Source organism: Lacerta agilis, chromosome 9, assembly GCF_009819535.1.
Source record: "Lacerta agilis isolate rLacAgi1 chromosome 9, rLacAgi1.pri, whole genome shotgun sequence".
In the NCBI taxonomy this organism is placed as follows: Eukaryota; Metazoa; Chordata; class Lepidosauria; order Squamata; family Lacertidae; genus Lacerta; species Lacerta agilis.
The window spans coordinates 41,219,986-41,235,704 of NC_046320.1; the positions used below are offsets into that span (position 1 = coordinate 41,219,986).

At 39.8% G+C, this 15,719-nt stretch overlaps 1 long non-coding RNA gene across 1 annotated transcript; it reads left to right on the forward strand.

The window, feature by feature from the left end:
• The first annotated feature begins 12,963 nt into the window (after window positions 1-12,963).
• On the forward strand, window positions 12,964-14,264 carry LOC117052589. The gene is made up of 2 exons (XR_004427294.1): window positions 12,964-13,060; window positions 13,813-14,264. It is a non-coding gene; the product is annotated as an uncharacterized LOC117052589 (long non-coding RNA).
• The last annotated feature ends 1,455 nt before the right edge of the window (window positions 14,265-15,719 follow it).

Here is a 15,719-nt window from a genome sequence, read left to right on the forward strand (position 1 = left end):
GCAAGAGGCATAACTGCTGTTACCATAGTGACCTTGTTAACATCAATCGAGCAAAAGCTTTGTGGGCAGTGGGGCCTAATTATGTAAGGAAAAGAAAAGGGGGGGGGTGCTTTTGAAATGGCAATATCAAAAGCTGCCATCTAAAAATGTTGTTTAGGGTGGCTAGGAAGGGGCAGATCAGCTTATTTCCATGTGTTCTACCTTGAGTCCAGCCTGTCCTGTTTTCTGTGCACACATGCACACAGCACATCTAAATTGGACACATTTTTGTATGCACTTTCCTCTAATATCCATATTTTGTACACATTTTGTATACCTTTCCTAACTGCAATGTACATTTTATAATCTTTTATATGCAACTTAAAAAAATAAGTATTTTTTACTCATTTCCCCCATAAATATGCAGTTTTTTATGTGGCTTTTGAAACAAAAGTGCATCACAAAATTCAGAGAAGCGCCCAATCCCACTGTTAGCTGCTTTCCAATATGTGTGTAAGTCTAGGAACTGAGAATTGGATCAGTTTGCTTTAAACATGGTCTGAATGAAATTGTCCACCATCCCTAGTTGTCTCTACCTTTAGAGTGAAGCCTACGGGTGTGCAATATTTCACCGATGTGCCTGAGTGCAACTAAACATTGGTAAAACACCACACAAATACAACCACCTGTACAATCACAACAAGTCCCCCCCTTCATTCTTATTACATCAAGTTTGGGGGTCAGGTGGGGAGACACAAATGAACTAAAGGACTTGAAATCTTCAGAAAGCTATGTAGTCACCATATTCTGTACCATACTGGGGTGTGTGGGTGTGGGTGTGTAAACTAAACTCCTTGGATATTTTTTTCCACTTCAGAAACAAATCTGGTCATTTAGAACTTCAAATCCAAGGACAAATTCAGACGTAGAATTTTGGAGGCATTCCTAGAATATATTGAGAGCATCCTGATCAAGTTTGCAGATGACACCAAATTGGGAGGGGTGGCTAATACCCCTGAGGACAGGATCACAATTCAAAATGACCTTAACAGATTAGAGAACTGGGCCAAAGCAAACAAGATGAATTTTAACAGGGATAAATGTAAAGTACTACACTTGGGCAAAAAAAACGAAAGGCACAAATACAGGATGGGTGACACCTGGCTTGAGAGCAGTACATGTGAAAAGGATCTAGGAGTCTTGGTAGACCATAAACTTGACATGAGTCAACAGTGTGATGCAGCAGCTAAAAAAGCCAATGCAATTCTGGGCTGCATCAATAGGAGTATAGCATCTAGATCAAGGGAAGTAATAGTACCACTGTATTCCGCTCTGGTCAGATCTCACCTGGAATACTGTGTCCAGTTCTGGGCACCACAGTTCAAGAAGGATACTGACAAGCTGGAATGTGTCCAGAGGAGGGCAACCAAAATGGTCAAAGGCCTGGAAACGATGCCTTATGAGGAACGGCTTAGGGAGCTGGGTATGTTTAGCCTGGAGAAGAGAAGGTTAAGGGGTGATATGATAGCCATGTTCAAATATATCAAAGGATGTCATATAGAGGAGGGTGAAAGGTTGTTTTCTGCTGCTCCAGAGAAGCGGACACGGGGCAATGGATTCAAACTACAAGAAAGAAGATTCCACCTAAACATTAGGAAGAACTTCCTGACAGTAAGAGCTGTCCGACAGTGGAATTTGCTGCCACGGAGTGTGGTGGAGTCTCCTTCTTTGGAGGTCTTTAAGCGGAGGCTTGACAGCCATCTGTCAGGAATGCTTTGATGGTGTTTCCTGCTTGGCAGGGGGTTGGACTCGATGGCCCTTGTGGTCTCTTCCAACTCTATGATTCTATGATTCTATGATTCTATCATTCCTTGTGTACATAACATACTTTGCCATCTGCTGAACAGTTCTGTTCATGCCTTATGATTCAATAATTGAACTGTCTTGCCCCTTAGAGTGTTTGTTTTTAATTTCATTGTTTGTAGGATGTGGAATCTTGTTGTTAGGGCTAAAAATGACAAGTTGTTGCTTTAAAAAATAATTCATTGAAATTAAACTTTTCTAAAAACAATACATTTGCAAAAGTACTTTTGTGAAGTAAAACAAAAAAGTGCTTGGAAGTGGGTGGGGTATCTGAAGAATAGTGAACTAAGGCATGGAAAGAGAACATATCGTCCTCCCTTCCATTCTATGTTTTAAAAGTCAGGTTTTTTTATGGAGATGCTGGTTTGCACAGCCAGAAAGCAAAGAAGAAAGGCAAACTTTATACAAGAGAAGAGGGGAGACTCTTTATGCTTTCTGAGAAGAGACATTTTCTGGCTAGTGTCCAGCTAGAATTAAACTCAGAGTTTGTAGCACGCCATCTCAGCTTTGTTTGAAAGAACTTTTGTGTTTGTGAGCTTGTAGGCAGATACTAAAATGCTATGACTGAAGAGGGAATAATTATTCTGTTCTGTTTAAGGAAAAGATGACTGAAGGGCCATGAAGGCAGTAAGAGAACTACGTTCATTAGAGAAACTGTATGCATCCTCTCCAAGTATCTTAATTAATGCAATTCTGGGTTGTTGTTTTACTTTACCCTATTCAGTGTTGCAGAAATTCCATCTCAGTCCTCTGAGTTAAGACAGCATTCACCTTGACTGCTGTAGCCTTCTTATCATTGGTCTTCCATAGTCACACCTCAGCCCAGAGCAATGTAACCAAAACTCCTTCAGTTTTGTGTCACTGGTTTATGTTATTGTATTTTCTTTAAAACCCTCAATGACCTTGGTCTACCCCATCTCTAGTCCCTTTTATCCTGGAATATATCAGAAACTGTAGTTAGTGCAGAGTGCTGCAAAATTGTTGCTGACAGGATTTAGACCTTGTCAACATTTAGACCTTGTCAGCTCAGACAAGGCCAAGTTCAAGGTGTTACTATTGGTATATGAAGTCCATAACAGCCTGGGAACAGTTTACTTGTGGGATTACTTTATTCCATACATGCCCACTCTACAACTTTGATCTGTGGAACTATCACTGTCACAAATGCCACATAACACTTGTTCTGTACTTGTAAGAATACAATATTTTAGTGTTCCAGTATGGAATTCTCCCTTATGTCTGAAATTATCTTTCAGAATACCTCTTTCTTTTCCTTGAGAAACCTAACTACAAGATTTTGGCCTAAGCCTCTCATTCCAAACTACAAAAGGAAGTTAAAAAATGTGTCACATTCATGCTTTACTAAGCTTGCTTTCTCCTTAACTCTCTCCCCTCTCTTGTTTTCCCTACTTTTGAAAATGTAGGGTGAAGACAGGTGTTAAATATTTTAAGTGCAACAGATGTGGTTTGGACACATCTTCTGCCCCCAAAACAGATTCCTCAGGATGTGTAGAATTTGTGCTTAAATACAACCACTTCCACCTCACTTTTGTACATTCATCTGTACCGTATTTGTCTTCTTTGCTTTGGTTTCTGGAAAGTGTCATTTTTTTTAAAAAAATATTGTATCAGATAAGAAGGAGAAGAAGGAGAAGGAGAAGGAGAAGAAGAAGAAGAAGAAGAAGAAGAAGAAGAAGAAGAAGAAGAAGAAGAAGAAATTATTAAATAAGATTAATACATAAGATTGCTTGTATTGGTGGTCTTGTGAGCATCCAAATGTGAGTCTTGTGCAAAATGTTTACTCACTATATCTGTACTAAAGGGTACTGAAATGTTAAATGAATAATTGGCATTTTACAATAGCCAAGATTAAAAAATACTTTAGAGCCGGGTAGGAAAGCATATTGGGGAAGACCCAAATAGCTAAACAAATAGATTCCAATTGATATTATATGCAATCAGTGTCCCTTGTTCTTTCTTTCACAGTATATGGCGACTGTTTGAAATTATGGAAATCATAGTATTTAGGGTTTAGTATTTAGAGGTGTTTTCCTTAACCTTTCTGCCATAAATGTGACCACAAGTGGTGTCGGAGGAGAAAGCCTCAACTTCACCTAATGTCTTTTTCACTCTAGGCCAAGAGCTTGTAAAGTTCATTTTTAAAAGGAACAAGTTCTTGTTCAATTTCAGTATCCAAAAGGAAATGATTCACCGTTTATGTTTGTCCTTTTACAATAAACTAGTTTGGTTTGCAATCAGTACAAAGTTCTAATCAAGTTCATCCAAATGACCCTCAGCATTACCTCCCCCCCCCCAGCATTCAGAGTGTTAGAAGTGGTTCTGCTGATGTGCTGATGCGGGGAATGATCTGGAAGCTGCAGCAGGTAGAGAATGCAACCAGGTTATTGATTGGAGCCCTTAATGCACCCATATAGCACCAGTGCTGAGGGAACTGCACAACTGCTAGTCAGGTACTGGTCCATGATCAGAGTCAACAAATAAAGTCCTGAACAATCCAGGAGCAGGTTTGCTGAAAGACCCCCCTGCACCTGTACAAACCTGTAATATCATTCAGGTGATCTGGGGATATTCTGCATCCTAGGGCTGTGACTCCAAACTGGACATTTTCAGCCATTTGTATGGCACTGTGGAATGCTCTTGGCTGCCAAATATGAAGCAAAGCTTTTAAATGTCCTGATTTTCCAGGGATAGTCTCAAAGTTACAATAGCTATCCTGTTTTCTGATTTGATCCCTGAATGGCCCTACTTCCCCTGCCTGTGCTGCCGCCGCCAAGCTCAGGAAGGAAGTTGAGCTGGTGTTGGTCCCGAGCAACAGTGGTGGCGAGGGAGCATCTCGTTGCCTCTTCCTGGTCTCTCCCTGGCCACTGCTGCCGGCCTCCTTTCTTGTGCAGTGGCTGCTGGAGAGTGGGTGAGAAGGAGAGACTGCCACCCCCCAAAGGCTCAGCCCCATGTGATGTGCCAACTCTGAGGGGCAGGAGAAGGTCAGGGCTGCCCTGGGTGGGAAGAAAGGGGGAGCAGAGTGGAGAGCAAGAAGTCTTGATGTTTGTTTCAGTTACAGGTAGGTAGCCGTGTTGGTCTGCCAAAGTCAAAACAAAATAAAAAATTAAAAAATTCCTTCCAGTAGCATCTTAGAGACGAACTAAGTTTGTTCAACTTAGTTGGTCTCTAAGGTGCTACTGGGAGGATTTTTTATTTTATTTCTTATTTTGTTTTGAAGTTTGTTTGTTTTTGTTTTTTAAAGCCCCATTGAATTCAGAAGTCCATAACCTAGATAAGTGTGCAAAGACTTGCAGCCAAAGTCTTCTGGCCTCTGTAACGGATCTGCCTTCAGTCGGGGTATGGTCAGAAACCCCAGCGTGTGAAGAGTTAAGATCCCGTCTGTTTGAGTGGCAGTTTGCTCGCAGGAGGCGGGACTTTTTGCCCTTTAAAAGGAGGGAGCGGCAGTTGGTCAGGAGGGAGAAAGAGGGAGTGAGTGGTGACTGAGGGAGAGAGGGTGAGAGACCAGGATAGTGGTGGGTAGGTAAGGCTAGGTCGAAGGTTGAGTATGTTATACTGAATAGTAAACCTTTTAGGCTGTTATGAAACTACGTTCAAACTTTGATTCTCTGAAACCGTTATGCTCTTAAAAAAATAAAGGCTAGCTTTTGTTGCTATAAGTCAGACATCGTCGATTCTTGGGTCCAGCGGGTTATAAACTGCTCATGAAGAGGCGAACCCAGGGAAGAGTCCAAACTGTTCTGCAGGGTGTTAGTTTCTGTCTTAAGGGTTTCACTCAGGAGGGGCTAGCGGGCTGAAACATTGTGTATGCCACTGAGTTGCTAAAAGGGTTTAGCAGACTGCTACAGTGAGTGATCTAGAGAGAGAGACCCTGGGGCTGTAGGCAATAAGGTGTTTAACCCCTGAAGCCCAGAGCAAGGATTATAAACGGCTGCAGCAGCTGGACAAAGACACTCCGGTTACTAAGATACTCCCGTTTTGTAACTACCAGTGAGTTAACTTCATTGACGGACCTCCGAGGGACAGGTGGGGTGGCTAATTAGTCTGACCCAGAACACCTGAGCAATAAAAATAAATAAAAAAAGAAACTTAGTAACAGGGGAGGGGAGTGTGAAAGGGAGGTTCGTTGCAGCCTCTATCTTGAAGGACAGGATCCACACTGAGAAATTATTTGCTAGAGCAGTACTTTCTCACTGCAGATCATTATATTGATAAAATTGCGGCTCTGGTTCATTCCATATATTGCCTTACATCATCATTTGGGTGAAGAGACAAAATTCTTATTTCAACATTTGTTAAATTATCATCAAATAGCCTAGAAACAGTGCTGCTCCCTTGCCCCCAAATATGGTTTTTTTTTTTTTTTTTTTTTAAATTATCCTCTATTCTTAACTAAATACCTTCAAAGTACACTTGAAACATCAGCGAGTGTATAGAGAAAGCTGTAGGCCTTGGTTGCATATTGTGTCTACATTTTCTAAAGGTTGCAATAATGTGTAGACAAAAAAAAATGCTTTCCATTTTAAAAAACAAAATAAATTAGGTGTTTAAATTATTGACACCCCCATTAAGTGAAACAGTATCCCACTACATTTTCAATGACTTTTAAATTATACTTTATACCAGTGAAGCAAAACTTGATATTGCTCTTTACTTATAATGAAAGAAAATACCCAAGGATGATGTTGCTAAGGGCAACAGAATGTCATAAATGATCCTTCTTCTGCTAACAATATAGATGGATAGTCTGAGGTAGGTAGGTAGAAAATATGATTTGTAGCTCTCTGAGGGTTATCAGTCTTTCAAATTTTCCTGTCTTTTGTGATTTAAGAAAAGTCTGTCAATGTTTTATGACTTTGCCTTGGTCTTTCTTGCTTTGCTATTAATTCTTCTTCTTCCCAAATTCTGACTCCAATAGTTCTTAGGTGAAAGACTCCTGCAAGTAAACTCGAAGTGGTACCTATGCATTTTGCTTCTCCATACATGTTGTATCAAACATAAAGGTTCACACTTTCAAGATATTTTCAGGAGTTGCACTTTCAGAAGTAAGCATTGCCTGGAGATAGTAAGTAGATGAAAGAAGAAATTTCATAGGGCTGGCAATGCACAGGTTGGGTCAAGATACTGTTATATGCTCCCCACTTCCTGAGTGTGAAAGGTTCCAGGGACTGTGCTGACCAGAACAGATTCCTTTTGGAGGAGTTATCACTGCAAACCTGTCAATATGTGGGTTTTTTGGAGTGCTGGTGGTGGTCATACTTGGTTTATTTGCCAAAAAAGAAAAGACTAAAGATGTTGGTAGCAAAATGGTGCAATGTGGAGTATTCTTGGGTCAGCATTCCAGCCACCCCACTCCATTCCTCCCAATCCAGCTCCCAATCTCCCCACCTCTACCAATAGTTACTCACCATCCCATGGTCACTAAGCATGCTCACAACCCATTGGGCTGTTTTGAGGTCTTCCTTTTAAGGGGTTTTCTTTTCTAAATAGCTTTTGTACTGCTTCAAACCTAATGTTTCCCCAAGCTGTGCCATTTTAACTACGTCGGGAATGATCCTCACAGCCTCAACATCAGACATGGTGAGTAGCCCAGCACACCACCAGAGTGAATCTGACACTCTCATGGTTCAGCTTGTACCATGCCCTTCCTGCCATGCTGCCCCTCTCTCTCCCAGTAAGCAACAGTGACCCACCTTGTTGGGATGCTAGCATTAGTAGCTCCGACCCACCTGGTGAGTCACTTCTGTCCACATTTCTTCTTCTTTTTCTAAATGCCTTATTTTGAGCAGTAGTCTGCAAGGTTTCTTCAGGTGATTCTTGAGAAAATGAATGAAAACATTGAGGACCTTTTCCACAGCAAATTCTGCTTAAAAGATTAAACCCAAGTTGTTCTGTGCTTAGTCGTACTCAACACAGAGAGCGGCTAGAAAGGTGAGATGCAGCAAGGAGATGACAGCTATTATTCAAGCTTTGGATAGCATTGTTCAGACTGCCAAACATCCCAATGAGACAGAACATGGGCAAATATGCCACCCAGTAACATTTCCCATTCCCTTCACGCTAGCATTCTATCTAGCTGCATCAGAGGTTGAATGAGTTGAATTATATAATATAAGTAATCATGCCACTGTGTCCATATTGAAGCCAAGAGCTGGGACGGGGGGGGGAGGGGGAGCAAACCTTGGCTACCATTATCTTCCAAATACTTTCTTCCTCCTCTGTGTCTTCCACTTCTTAAGACTGTTTTAATGGATATAGCAGTACTTCTATTCCCCATGTTCTGAAAATAACAATAATTCTGTTGTGAGTTGCTTTCTTTCATATTTTAGAACAGCAAGACAGTAAAGAAACTGTGGTGGAGCTATGCATATTTGATACATAAAAAAGACTTTAACACTTGCTGTTCTTGTTCACTAGAGCAGCAAAAGAACTCTGAAATGCCCCATGCGTTGTTGCTTTCCTCACGACAGTCACAGGAGCCTGGCATCTGTTTTCAAAGTAAATGCCATTTTTATTGATCACAAATGATAGATCTGCATTTGAAAGGTGAGCTTGATATAAGCTGCTTCTAATTTCTTAGTGACAAATATTTAGATGCTGTGCTGAACTCTCTCTTCCACTGTTTATTTCTGGGAGGGAAATGGTGAGAAATACTCAGACTGCAAATGTATCATACTTAGCCCAATACAGATGCTAGATTTCAAATGAGACATTTTATCCTTGCAGCAAATATGTTTACTATTTAAAGAACTTGGTAGGTTCATAGGGATGACGATGACAACCCCAAATCTGTCTAGCTGCTGTTTATTGCTACTAGAACATTCTCATACTGCTGCTAATTGTTTGGGGCTGTTGACTAGATTTTGATGAGTTTGTCTTTCTGTGAAGAGACTAATGTGCTAGGTTAAATGGAAAATGAGCATGGCAGGGCTTTCTATGACAGGCAGTTTATGCAAACAAACCATGTGTTTTTTTTGGCACCCTCACTTTAACCTTATTTGTTACAAATAATCCAGACATGATTTTCACACAAAAGTATTTATAGATTTCTCCTGAGCAGTTAGCTAATTATAACAACACAACCTTACCAAAATCTGTCACACGCCCAATTAATTAATATTTTAAAACTCTGTAGTCAAGGTTCTCATCTGTAAAAATATATAGGCAAGATATATACAAATGAATTTTAATGTTTTTAACATGTGTGTATGTGTGACACCAACCCACACTCACACGCAGTTATTTCTAATACAGTAACTCTATTTGAATTCATTTGTTGTTTGAAGGATCTCAATGTGAGCAAAAGCAGCAAAGTCTGACAAGATGAAAGCTCCTGTCAAAGTCAATGTAAACTTGACTTTTCTGCAGAGCTCAAAGTGCGTCGAAGATTAAGGTAGATTCAGGTCTCAGAGCCAGGATGACTTTGAAAGTGCATATATAAAAAAGTTTGGGGGTGGGGAGGACATTCCTGTACTTAGAATTCTTTCAGGAAGAGTGTCATTTTATCTGTGTATTAAAACTGTTTTCTAAAATACTCTTCACAATGATGTGGCTTTACTGCCTGAAAAAAGGACTTAACTGCCTGTGTTTATCTTTGTTCCACTCTGCAAAGTAAGATTAACAATAGGCGCATGTGCAAATAGCACATTTCATTGTCAATTTTCAGGAAGGTTCTGTTATACTGAGTAAGATTGTGACTGACCCTGCAAGATTTAAGTGGAGGAAGCCAAACCTTACAAATCCTGCTTCATCCCCTTGCTGCTGCAGTAATTCAAAGGGACACGTGAAGTGGACAGAAAGAAGACAGCCACCTTAGCGGTATCACAGAGTATTTCAAGTATTTCAATTCACATGAGCCTGCCTGAGGCTCGATGGAGGAGCTGAAGTGTCAAGAACTTCATGTTTAAAAAAATGCTGAATGGAATATAGTTGGCATGATTAGGGAGGTTTATGAAATTTTTGCCATTCTAATCACTCCTAGATTTTGGGATTCTAAATTATCTGGCATTGTTTCTAGAACTAATTATATATTTGTGATCCACTGTCCACATAATTTAGCACCATTTATTAAGGCCTAGAAATCAAACCCTTAAGATTCCCAATTTGCTGCACTTTAGTGAAAGAAAGCATCATCTTCAAAGTTAGTCATGGAGAGAAGAGCCTACTCTTTCCCCAAAAAAGGTCAATTCCTAACACCAACTGGTAGCACCTGCACTGAATTAATTGGTCAAAAGTCGGATACTGCAGTAGTAAAAAAAAAAAGTACTGCAAAGTGAGATGGGCAGTTTCATTTGGCATATGCCAATTCCCATATTAATTTTAGAAATTCTCCAGGTTACACTGGAAGGCAGGAACTCACAGAACAAATACAAAATGGAAAGGAGGATAGCCAGTCATTCCTACTGAGTACAGTACTGAAGGGAAATGAGGCCAATTGGGACAAATGACATGACAGGGGAAATGTAAAAATAGCCAAACATTTCCAGTGATTGCAAGAGGACAGTTCTTCCTGGAATTCCCCAAAAATCATAGAATTGTAAAGTTGGAAGGGACCACTAGGATCATCTAGTCCAACCCCCTGCAATGCAGGAATCTTTTGCCCAACTTTGGGCTTGAAGCCACAACCCTGAGATTAAGAATCTCAAAAAACACAGTGAATACTTTCAGACAGCTCCTGATACAAATGTGTTGATTACTACAGTCAGACTTCTTGGCTGAAAGGATTTTCTACACACATTACCACATTTGTTTGTTACCTCTGCCTTTTTAATTGAATTATCAGAATCCATTTCTGAGAATGAATTGCTGTATCCACATTGTGCAGAAAGCACACTCATCTTAGTGCTTGAACTGAGCTTCTTTAAAGATCCCCAAAGATTCAAAGAAAACAGTTCACTTACGCTGTTGCCAGATTCTGTGCAGCCTTGATAGATATACGTCGAAAGATGGTCTGTGATGTAAATCAACTTTAAATGGCCTAAAATATTGTTGGATCTATATTTTAGTAGCCTATCTCATAGAACCGATACCCGAGTCTAAATTTGATTAGTTATATCTATGTTTAATCAATGATTTTAAGGACATGGTTTAAGTCGGGCTGGATATGTTGAATATGCCCTCATCATGTAATGAGTACCCGTTTAAACATATATTTTTTACATTGTTTTTTACATTGTTTTTATAAATGCAAATATATTGTTTTATGCTGGTCTGTGACCGGATATAGTATATTCATTCATTCAAACAGTTCCTTTCTCATCAGAAAGTGATACCTTGGAATACGAACTTAATCCATTCCAGAAGTCTGTTCTTAAACCAAAGCATTCTTAAACCAAGGCATGCTTTCCCATAGCAGTGGGGGACTCAATTTACAAATGGAACACACTCAACAGGAAGTGGAACATGTTCTTATTCCAAGGCAAAGTTCACAAACCAAAACACCTACTTCCGCGTTTGCAGCTTTCTTAATCCAAGTTGTTCAAAAACTAAGCTGTTCTTAAACCAAGGTACCACTATGCATGGAAACATTCATGTTCTCCCTTTTTACATACTTATACTAGGTGCAGGAATAACTACAGTATTAATTGTTTGGCTGACATGAAGAGCAGAGAACTACAAACCCTACAATACTATATACCCTACAGGGCCAGACAAGACTGAGGGGAAAGAGTGATGGATGCTCTCTGTGATGTGCACATGTTAAGTGGTTGCATTCATCTGTCTTAGTGTGGTCACTCTAATACTATCCATATCCTTCAGCCTTGTGCTAGTTTTATTTTCCCCACATTTATATATTAATTGCCTTTCACATAAATCTCAAGGAAATTCAAATCATACAATAAAAACAATATGAATAAACACCCAGGATCGATACTGGTGTGTGTGTGTGTGTGTGTGTGTGTGTGTGTGTGTGTTTCATGAACCTGGAAAAGCTTCTTGTTTGATATATTTGACATATAAGATTTTACAGATCAAGTAGTTCATTTTCTAGCTGCAGCCAACTCTACTTCCTAGTCACTTATCAGACACGAAGTTATAATTACTTCCATTTTTCATATTATGAACTGCATAGGACTTGAAGACTTTAAATTTTTTAAAAAGTATAAAAAGAAGTAACTATAAGGAGAGAGAGTGACAGTGCCTAGAGTAACATAACTGACACATTTCTTTTCTACACATTTTCAATGATTTCCCTTATTATAAAAAGAAATGAAGCTCTCCGGATGATAATGTCTTTCAAACCCAAATTTTAACAGGTTTTAAGTATGCAAAAGCTGTTACTTTAAAAAAATGTCCCTCTATAATTCATTTTCATTATTCCATTCTTTAATGGCAAATGTTTCCTTAAACCGAAGAGAAGAAGACTTAAGAGCATGTTTAGATATAATGATGCAGTCTAATACATTTAAATATTCGATATGCCCAAATATAGGTGCTTCTTAAAATAAAAGCAGCAGCAGTAGCTCCTGACAATCTGAAACATGTGAGACACACCCAAAAACAGATACACCCACATCATGGATCAAATGGTTGGATGAAATGCATGCAGAGACAAAGCTAGCAGTCAACATCCTTAGACAATTGCTGGGACCATAGCATTCTAGAATGTTCCACTTAAAATTATTCTTGCTTCAGTGTTGGGCTTTTGATTTTAACTGGAAAAACTGGATTTTAACTGGAAAAGCCTCAAAACCAGTTTAGCACTTGGAAATGATGTCCAGCTATGCTTCTGGTGCGTTCTCCTGCTTCTCCAGTGCTTTTGCAGAGTTTTGCAAACTTCAAACTTCTTCTTGCGCAACGGTATGTGTGCCTTTCTTGCCGACAGTCTAGCTTGTTTAAAGTAAATCAAGCTTTAATTATAGGCATATAAATCATGGAGCTTCTCTCTGGGGCTTACGGACGACATCTCCTGCCGCTCCGGTCAGAACCGAAAGTAAGACTGACCAGGAAATAAAAGGTGCGTCACATAAATCACAAAGACATTGCATACAGCAGATACCCCAGATGTTGTGACTCATATTCCCTGTGGGAGGGGCGTACTGTTGAGCTAATTTAACCCTGAAAGCTCCAAACCTCACATTCAGTTTCCCATTGCCCCAGCTACTTAAGCAGGAAAACAGCGAAAGGCTGGCACTACCACCAGTAAACTGTCCTGATTTGGCTCACTGGTCCTGATTGGGTCCTGAGAGGGCAAAGAAAGGTAGAATTGGATGTCCTCTGCCTATTGATGACACCTTACTCCAAATCCCATGATGATGGCTCCCTATGGCTCAATGTGGCATTTAAATAACATGGAAGACAAGATCAAACCAGTGAGATCCCCATGGAGCTGAGCAGCCTCCCATTGCTACTCTCTGAAGCCACCCCTGGAGATAGAAGCAGAACCTGCAAAGCTCCATCTCCAACTCCCAAGCCCCAGAGGCACTTGTTGTCAGTGGAGGCAATGGCTCAGACACATCTTACGTTAGCTGCAGGGCTCTCCTCTTAGCTGAATGGGTTTAATTCATAGTAAGAAGGCTGAAAGTTCCCATAATTGGATCGCTAATCACTCAGAGCTCCTTGGAATCTTCCTTGGGCTTTACTAGACTATATGTTACTTATTCCTTGCCAATTTAATAATACATGGAGGAAATGGTTAAAAATAATGTCAGAGCCTTCAGAATTTGGGTGAACATTCACAGCTGACTAGTAAGAAAGATATATTTTTATCTGGATTCCTGCCCCCCCCCCCGGGGTTTCATATCTGAACATTAATAGGTCTAGTAGGCCATCCCAAGTAGAATCCTACGCATATTTACTCAGAAGTAAACACCCAATAGTCCATGAGGCTTACTTTCAGGTAAGCATGCATAAAGGATTAGATCCCCAGCACATATTTTGGAATGTTAAAGTCTTAAAATATTCTGCAGGTATAATCCTAGAGGCCACATTATATGTTTTTTGTTTCCATAGAGAGTTGCAGAAAACTACATCATGGTAAAAATGGTGGATGAAACTTAGGCTGTAAACGTAGGTCCCAATTTGCCAGAGAGTTACTTGCCACTAGGTCTGTATCGGATTGTTCTTTTAGTAATTGTCCTATTACAGAAGCAGAAGCAGGATAATTACACAGCCACTTAACTTTGTTTTATAGATACAAACGAGCCTTCTGCTGAACTGCATGAGGCAGGAGAGAAACACCCACGATAAGTTTGTTACTGTGAACAGATTCCACGGTTACTTTCCAAAGGAGAATGGTGATCTGTAACTCAATAGTGGCAATACTTCATTAACAAATGATATAACAAGTCAAAGGAAAGTTAAAACTAGAGCCTTTAACTATGTGAAATAATTTGTCTTTGACCCATGTTTTGTCCTTTTGTTTCTGTAACAATGACTTTTATATTAAAACCCAGTTCCCTGTAGAAAAGCAGCCCATATTTCCTCTGTTGGCATAAAACATCCTCTCTCTTTTTTTACAATTCTGCCAGGGGACTATAGTTCAAGAATATTGACCTAGTTTCAGGCTACAGTAGAAATGTGTGCATTCAGCAGAATAAAATGGGTGTGTCATCAGGCGAATAAATGAATGAAACTTCAGGTCCTCTATCTCTCCTAGTATTCACATATCTTCAATTTTAGTGAAAATGTGTCCTTTCCAGATTAAGAAAGCATGACATTAGAGTAGATAGAGACAGAGATACATATTTTAAAAATGTTCTGCTGGCGGAAATACAGGTTAGGGTGCCTTACGGTCTGCCAGCCAACCAGGAGTCTGAGAATGACTGCTTCATATCCATGAGCTGATGGCAGAACAGTCCAGAAGTACTTTTATGAATTTGAATAAACCATCACACAATACATGAATTGGCATATGGAAATAGCTCTCGTTTTTAAAGAGAAACATTAACTAATCTTTACAACCTTTGACAGAAAGATGAAAGGCTCAGTTTTTTCTTTCTTTTTCAAATGTCTCATAGGGACATGAGGAGCAAATGAAAAACTGCCAGTGCAAATGCCACTGACAATTCCAGTACGGTTGAGGAGATACATGGTTATCTCTGTCAGGTTGGGCTTGAGGCACTGGCATCCATTTTGCATTGCGCATGTGAATATGTGTGACCCGAGGAAGATTTACTGTGTGTTCACACTATATATTAAAATATATTACAAACTGTAATTTGTAATGAGTGCTGGGAAATGTAGTTCTATGAGGAATAACATCTCAGGATTATTTTGGGGAAGCCAAAATAAGGAACAAGTGTGGCTTCCTTCTGCCTTTTTTTTTTTTTTTTTTGGCACCTACTCCAACTGAAGCATTAAGTACTCCCGACCCTACTTTTTCTGTTCCTCTCGTGATTTTTTCCTAAAGGCAGCCATGATATTCATCCATTAATAATGTTTCTAAGATTTATTAAACAATCTGCGAGTTGTTGTTGTTGTTGTTGTTGTTGTTTTAAAGATAGTGTGGACCCTCAGGCCCTTCACCCAGGTCCCCAAGATACTGAGAAAGCCAGGAGGCTGCTGATCTTCAGAGACTCCTGGTGTACTCCACCCTTGGACCCAGAACCTTTGATAGCAAACAGTGTCTCTCTTCCCTTACTTTATTAAATGTATAAATGCTTGGTGCTTTTTTCTGCTCTGAAGTTATTTGATGTACAGTATATGTAAAAACTCTGGACAAAATAGGGAAGTGGTTGATTATATTACCACAGTCAGGTATTCAAAACACTGCTTCTTCTCTTTTAAAACAGGAGAAACTGGTTGTGTCCATGGTTAATTAATTTTGAAGGTTTGTCTGGCCCAAAATGGGTGATTGCAGATACACAGAAAACCGATCCCTTGATATTTGTACATATACCAGGATGGACAATATGGAT